The following is a 7,091-nucleotide window of genomic DNA, read 5'->3' on the forward strand; positions in this document are numbered from 1 at the left end:
GGTGGGTGGGGTGGGTGGGTGCTCCCAGGGGCGTCAGCCTGCTGCACGGCGCTGTCCAAGGTACTGCGCAGACAGTTGTTGGAAAACTCCCTGCTGGGAGGTGCTGATTTCCCAGAGCGCTGAGGACTTGGGGATCTGGTCACATGGGTATTAGGAGCATGAGCAGATGTGGTGGGGCTGCCTTCTCGGATGTGTGGTTTGGGGTGTCTTAGGACCCAACTCGGCATTTTGCCTGGCACCCAGGTTCTCTCGGTCTGTCCACGGCTGGGTGAGTCTTGGAATGTGAGCCATGGGCAAGTCTGTGCTCATTAGAATTGGAGCTCTTTCTTCTAGAAACTGGAAAGTGCAGAAGTTGAATTTGGCATTTCAGGGCCAATTATCTTCTGGGCTGTTTGTGCAGAGGGGCAGGCTCCTCATCACGGACCGGTGTGTGGTTGTGTGGCTAGCAACTCCGATGCTGTGGAGGCTGTAGGTGTGACTGTTTCCCTCATCAAGTGTGCTATCGCATTTGATCATCATCTGATCTGGTAGATGGCAAGCATCAGCCCAAGCCGATCATCAGCATCAGAATCCACGAAGGAGCTCAGTTAGGAACAGAGACACCAGGCCCCAGGCTCAGTCTGCAAAATCAGCAGCCGCAGGGAGAGACTCCGAGTATCTGTACTTTTAACAAGACTACTCCAGGCTACCCTAATGCCTTCAGTTTGTGTCCATTACCCTCGTCCTTCAAATAGGAAACCAAGGCCCAACAAAGACATACAAGTTGATGAAACTCACACAGCAAACTACAGGGGAAGCTGAAATAGATCCTCCGTGTCGTGACTCTTTTTGTCCAGGGCTCACTGATGATGGTTTCCTGTTTGTTTCAGAATAAAGAAGCTGCAGAGATTCGGGGCTTAAAGGACATTTTAATTCCATCTCTGTTGTTAGAAGTTGGCAAAAGACTTAATTGTCCCTCCCACCTTAACCTTGCTAGATTTGGCCCTACTCTTCCAGCTAATATTGGACATTAGCTCCACTGGTTAATCCTTTAGAGAGAAAACTCCTTTTAAAAGTGACCTTTGAGGTATAAATTTCAGAAATCAAGTAATTGCAGGAGCTAAATAACCCCTGTTTAACTATCATTGGTTTCACCAAAGCCCTTGATCTTGGTCAGAGCGCATTTCTGCAGTCTGCAGCCTGCTCAGCCTTTGTAAATCCCGTGTATGTTGTCACTCATGTTCCCATTCCTAAGGAAGCAGAGTCATGAACAGCTCCCTACCATGCTGGGAAATTGAGCCCATTTGAATATATTCAACAAAAATGATGTAGCGACAGAAAATGCCCCTAAGTCCCCAGTGTGAGCATTGGTAATGGTACAGCGGGTGTGGGTCTTGGCATAATTGTGTTTAGTATAGATAAGCCCCAGAGGACTGAAGTTATCATGGGTAGCTCTGCAGGCATCGGCGCACCTGTCACGTGTGGCAGGGTGAGCGTTAGGTGGCAAGTCCAGGGCCAGGCCCCAAGGGCAGGGGTCCAGGTTAGGTTGCTATGAGCCCCCTCTGATGAAGCTGCAGTCTGACTAGGTAGGAGCCCTGAAGCGGGCACACGTTTCTGGGGAGAGAAGAAGAGGTGACATGCTGTTGCTGGCCCCAAGAGGGGTAACTATGGGATTCAGGAGAGACTTCTCAGAGGGGTGGCGTTGGAGCCCGGAGCCTGATTTGCGCCTCTCTCTCAACAACAAGGACCCCAGAGCCATGCTGAGGCCATGGTAGCCAGGTTGAAAGTGTAGTTGAAGCACTGAGTGCATCACATTGAAATTTTCAAAGGATGAGGTTGGGCCTGGGCATCCACGGGCTCAGTGAGACTGGGGTAGACTTATCCCTCTGACCCTTCAGCATGTCATCTGGGCAAGAGAGATTATATGTACTGCACCGGACTATTAGGAGGATCACCAGGATAGTGTGTTGGTGAATCTGGCAAAGGGACAACATCAGGCCCATTCAATGATCCTGACAGAGAAAAGCAATGAAAAAAAAAAAGCCCTTTAATTGGCCAGTTGGCACAGGCGCTTCCTCTAAGAGCTCAGCCTCGCTTTTCTGATCTGGGAAATGGGGAAGGGTTGTGACTCAAGGGCATCTCTATCGGAGGCCTGCAGGGATGCTCTGTTAGGTTTGCACAGGGTTTCTTCTTTGTTGGTTTGGATTTTTTTCACAGGCGTGGGAAGAGAAGGGTTTGGGTGTTGTTTGTTTCATTCTGGCTTGGTTTGTTGTTTTGTTTGTTTTGTTGTTTTGTTTCTCGCCTGTAGCTCACATCTGCACTGTTAACTCTTGTTTATCTTACCTGCCTGGCCCGGGGAGGCATTTCAGTTACAACTCCCAGACTAACTACTTTCAAAAACCTTTCCGGCTTCCATATTCTGTCCCTCACCTGAGGAAAACAGTTACCCAATCATAGTGCATCAGAAGGTGCAGAAGAAAGGTGGTCCCGTTCAGATGGAAACACAGAAGCTCTTTGCAAGCTACGGGGTTCCACTTCCAGCCGGGGGAGGTACCCTTTTCCCCACCTCTCATCTGTGTGTTGTATTCCTTACTATAACATCACCTCTTCTCATTTGTGGGTTTCTGGGGACAGTGGACCTGTAGTATTGGCCACCCACGAGGCTTCAGCAGTTTGGAACTAACAAGCACCTAAAAGAAACTTCCCAGGTTTTCAGAGGTGCTCTGGAGGCATCTCAGCTTCTGCCGGGAACATTTGCCCAACATTGCCCAGGATGAAATAGTACTCAGGGATCTCCTCTTTATTCAGAACCTGACAGCTAAGTTGTTACCACGGGAATTAAAAAGGTGGGCCTTTCTGGAACCCATTTACAGTTGGAAAGGAAAGGGATCCTGTGAATTCCAAAAGCTTTTCAACTTCAGGTAGTCCCAACGAGCAGCCATCCTTTCTCGGCTAGATTTTGATCTCTCATCATAAACAAGAAGAGGGAGATCAGCTATTTCTTCATTTAAGGAACGAGCCCTGCTCTCCCCGCTTTGGGCCAGATCCCAAAGAGTCTGGGAAGCACAAAGAAGGGGGAAGACAATTCCAACCTTCTAGTAACTCACAGTGGCAGTGAAAAAGGTATCAACTTACCAGGAAGTACAATGAGGGAGGTACATGATGTGGGCAGTCCATCCTGAGTCATTAGAACAGCCACCTGGCTCGCTTAGGACTGTGTTTCATTCCAGGAACTTTAAGCATGAAAGTGTGACCTATGAGGATTGGTCAGAACAGTACTCAATAGCAGCTGATATATGGCAGGCATATATTTTCTTCTGAGTTTTGAAGCTGTCGCCAAGCTCTGAAATATTCAATAAGGAAACTGAAGACCAATTATGTTCTTACACCAGTATCCAGGTAATGAATGGAGTAATCGATTATTACACACGCTATTCAGGTAATGATATTTAGATACTTCTTTATTAAGCCTTAGCTGGAGCTGGGCCCATTGGTGCACACCGATAGTCCTAGCTACTCAGAAGACTGAGGCAGGAGGGTGGTAAGTTTGAGGCCAGCTTGAGCAACTTAGTGAGAGCCTGTCTCAAAATAAAAATAAGTAAGGCTAGGAATGTAACAGCGCTAGAGCACTTGCTTAGCTTGTGAGAGGCCCTGATTCTGTCTGCAGCACAGGGAAAAGAATGTCTTAGCTGGAGATGCTTCCACCTGTCCTGTCTTCCCTAATACTATGTTCACAGAGATGAGGCCCTCATTTCTTACAAGGCATGGTGGGAATGAATGGGATGTGATGAGTTTCTTTAGCAGAAATTCTTATTGGTTTTGGTTCTCTTTTTAACAAACATGCAAATCTCCTGTGTAGAGCAGTGTTTCTCCACTAGCTGCCTTCCATGCCTGGATTTCTTGGGGTGCATGCCTCAAGACTCACCTTTGGAAAGTCTGTTTCTTACTGAATCTTCTTAGGAGAGTGTTATCTTGTTGGCTTTTGGGTTGCCTTTGGATTTCAGAAACAGCAAGAGGTCACCGGGAGCCACACTGTCTGTTCCATTAAAGAGGGTGATACAGGATGAAATGTGGATATTTTGTGTTTAAATACATGGGCCAAGGATTTAGCTCAATGGTTCCGCCGCCTGCCTTGCAAATGCAAGGTCCCAAGTTCCCAAGTTCGATCCCTGGTACCAAAAAAAAATTTATTTTTGGTGTAGGGAGGCTGAATTTATTTGACTTAAACCTGCTCAGAGGCAAGCATCATATACTGTCTTGAGATCTGGATGGCAGGAACTAGGCAAAAATAAAGCCAAAAATCTTCCTGTTCCAGACCCCATGCCTGCCTTGTCCCTAGGAGGCAAGCTACTCCTCTGTCAACCATTGGAGATTCAGTTTCCCACTTAGACTGTTGTTGTCCTTGAGATTTTTTTATAAGTATAGTTAATTTTCTAAAGTGTGATAATGGTATTATGGTTTCTTGGGAATACAGTCTTTGTTCCTAGGATACCTATGCCTAGGAATTTTGGGCTAAAGCATCATGATGTCCGCAATTTATTTTAAAGTGGCTCATTGTAAGGACAGACAATCAAACAGATGGATGTACAGATAGACGACAGATGAGTATATAAATAGATGACAGATACATGAATAGACAGATAAATGATAGATGGGCAAATATGTAAATGTTAATAGTTGTTGAATCTACTTGAACGTTTAAAGGTGTTTTTGTACCGTGCTTTTAAATTTTCTGTGTTTAAATAGATGTATTTGGAATAAAAAGTTGGTGGCAGGAGTGATTTTAATTAGATCCTCCACTGGATTAAATTTTTCCAAGTTTCTTAGGAGACTGATATTCAGCCTTAGCCTGCCCTACCATGTACACACACACACACACACACACACACACACACACACACACATGATCCCCACACACACACACCTTTCCTGGAAGAAACAATCCTGTAGTTTAGCAGAATGTCACTGCTTTCCATGCCAGTCTTTCTTTACATTTGCCTTCAGCACTTTAATGAGGGCTGTGAGTCACTGTGCTTTATGAAGACTGGTGACAATGTCATTTACGGCTGTTTAGCGTCCCCATCCATCCCTCCTTGGAGGTGCTCGTCACATCAGGGGCATTGAGCAGGGAGCAGGCGACAGTTCCGCTGTCAGCAGTTGAGCAGGCTCGGGGCCTCTTGAGGAATTGAGGCAGAAAAGTGAGGTTGCTCCCAGGAAATGCCTCCCAAGCTGTGCTCTCTCGACCTGGCTGAGGCTGTAGCTGTTGTAGCCAGCCGGTGCCAGCAGAAGAGATTTAGAAGCCCACCCATGCTGGGTTCGAATCCAGCCATTGCTATTTATTCACCCTGTAACCTGGAGTAAATGATTCAGTCTGTTTCTAGACCTCACCCCCTCTAAGTGATGAGGATAATCCCTTTCCACTGGGCACTCAGGACCGTTAAACCCTCGATGCACACTGGATGCTCGCAGGTTTATCAGTAAAGACGAGGGTGGTGATTTAGGATAATTTTGCTTGGACACTCCATACCCTTACCCATCAGAACTGTCTCTGGATTTCCTCCCGGTCAGACCCCAGGGGCAATGGAGGTGAAGATGTGTCAGTCCGGGCCCCAGCAGGAAACAGAAGTACTGCAGGTGGGATTTCCAAGATAAATAAAGGAACTCTTAATGGACACATTTTAAATCACCACCAAGGGAGAGTGAAGTAGCCAGGGATGAGGGACGGGGAGCAGTTGCCAGGCCCTGTAGGAAGAGCAAGGGGAGGCATGAGTGTTACTTTGGACCATGGAGTTGGGGCAGATTGAGGGGCCCCGCAGAAGTGTCCTGGGGAGGAATGTGGACTCTGCCCGGCAGGCAAAGGAAGAAATACCCCGGCCCCTCACCTCCCTCTTCCTCATTCACCTCATCTTACCTGCTACCTGGGGAAACCCGAGCAGAAGCCGGAGACAAGGGTCCTGCTGAGGGCCCTGTGTGCTGTGGGACCCAAATGAGTTTGGTGAAGGTTGGAGAGAACGCCTGGGCCCGAGGACGGAGAACAGCCGGAAAGGACAAGAAAAAGAAGAAGTCATTGGAAATCAGCCTTAAGGCCAAGCACAGTTTATCCATCAGCGCTGTGCCATAAGATACTTTCCTGACCCGCGACATCCTGAAGCGCCTCTCATTTTCTGCAGGGACCTCAGGAAATCCTCAAAAACCAATGTGGCATCTGCGGGCATCTGATTTCATCTGGAACACCAACCTAACACCCCCGGGGGGCCTTGAGGAAATGGGTGTAGGCATCACAAAACCAAACGATCCGTTTCAGGGCATCGCAGCCTAGCCAGCAGAGCGTAAGGGAAATACAGGACCCCGCTCATTGAGGAGGCAAAGTTTGTCGAGTAATCTGTTGAAATAGCTTTGCTGTGATGAGTAATTAATTGGTGGGTGACTGCTGACGGCTCACTCTGTGTTGGTCCTGAACACTGGCCCTCAGTGGTGGCAGGCTGTGCCCTGACAGGCAGGGAAGTGCGTCCTCCCCCAAAAAGCAGGAAGAGTTCTTGGACTTCAAAGCAATGCGTCCTGCTGGTCACGACCCAGAATGCTGAGAGGTCACCGCAGACCTTCACAGAGAGCCATAGATGACACCAGAAAGTGAAAGCCACTGCCGCTGTGCAGAGAACTCTGCGGTCGAAGCTGGGGGGTCTACGTCTCGGCGATGATTGTGACATCAGCCAACACCCACTTGCCATGGCCAGTGCTGGGCTGCATAAGCACAGGTGAACAAAATATGGTCGATGCTGTGCTAGTGGTTCCCATTCTCTCGTTGTCATGTTTTATTAAGCTAAAATTCACATAATATAAAATTAACCACTTTAAAGTGACATTTAGTGCATTGGCCCTGCTGTGCAACCATTGCCTCTATCTAGTTCCGAGACATTTTTATCACCCCAATGGGAAATTATGAATCCACTAATTACAAACAGGTGTTCAAACAAAACCTTGTACACAGGGCCGGGGATGTAGCTCAGTGGTTCTGCCGCCTACCTTGCAAGCACAAGGTCCCAAGTTCGATCCCTGGTACAAAAAAAAAAAAAAAAAAAAAAAAAAAAATTGACAAAAAAAATTCTAAAAAC

At 47.5% G+C, this 7,091-nt stretch overlaps 1 protein-coding gene and 1 long non-coding RNA gene across 5 annotated transcripts in view; one reads left to right on the forward strand and one right to left on the reverse strand.

Moving 5' to 3' along the window:
- LOC104848234 overlaps positions 1-6,900 on the reverse strand; it is a 7,435-nt gene extending 535 nt beyond the window's left edge. Inside the window, exons 1-4 of one of the 3 annotated variants that reach the window (XR_776354.2) lie at positions 5,891-6,900; positions 5,513-5,721; positions 3,905-4,015; positions 3,115-3,233 (exon numbers count right to left, since the gene is read on the reverse strand). This is a non-coding gene — a long non-coding RNA (uncharacterized LOC104848234). Of the gene's footprint in view, positions 1-3,114; positions 3,323-3,904; positions 4,016-4,911; positions 5,156-5,512; positions 5,722-5,890 lie in introns of those variants that run through there. The other 2 variants (XR_776351.2, XR_776352.1) reach the window with 2 other exon arrangements.
- Nos1 (nitric oxide synthase 1) overlaps positions 1-7,091 on the forward strand; it is a 112,096-nt gene that overhangs the window by 4,168 nt on the left and 100,837 nt on the right. The gene's annotated exons all lie outside the window — the stretch shown is intronic.

This window comes from Fukomys damarensis, unplaced genomic scaffold (assembly GCF_012274545.1).
Source record: "Fukomys damarensis isolate Sample0158 unplaced genomic scaffold, DMR_v1.0_HiC HiC_scaffold_12, whole genome shotgun sequence".
Classification (NCBI taxonomy): domain Eukaryota; kingdom Metazoa; phylum Chordata; class Mammalia; order Rodentia; family Bathyergidae; genus Fukomys; species Fukomys damarensis.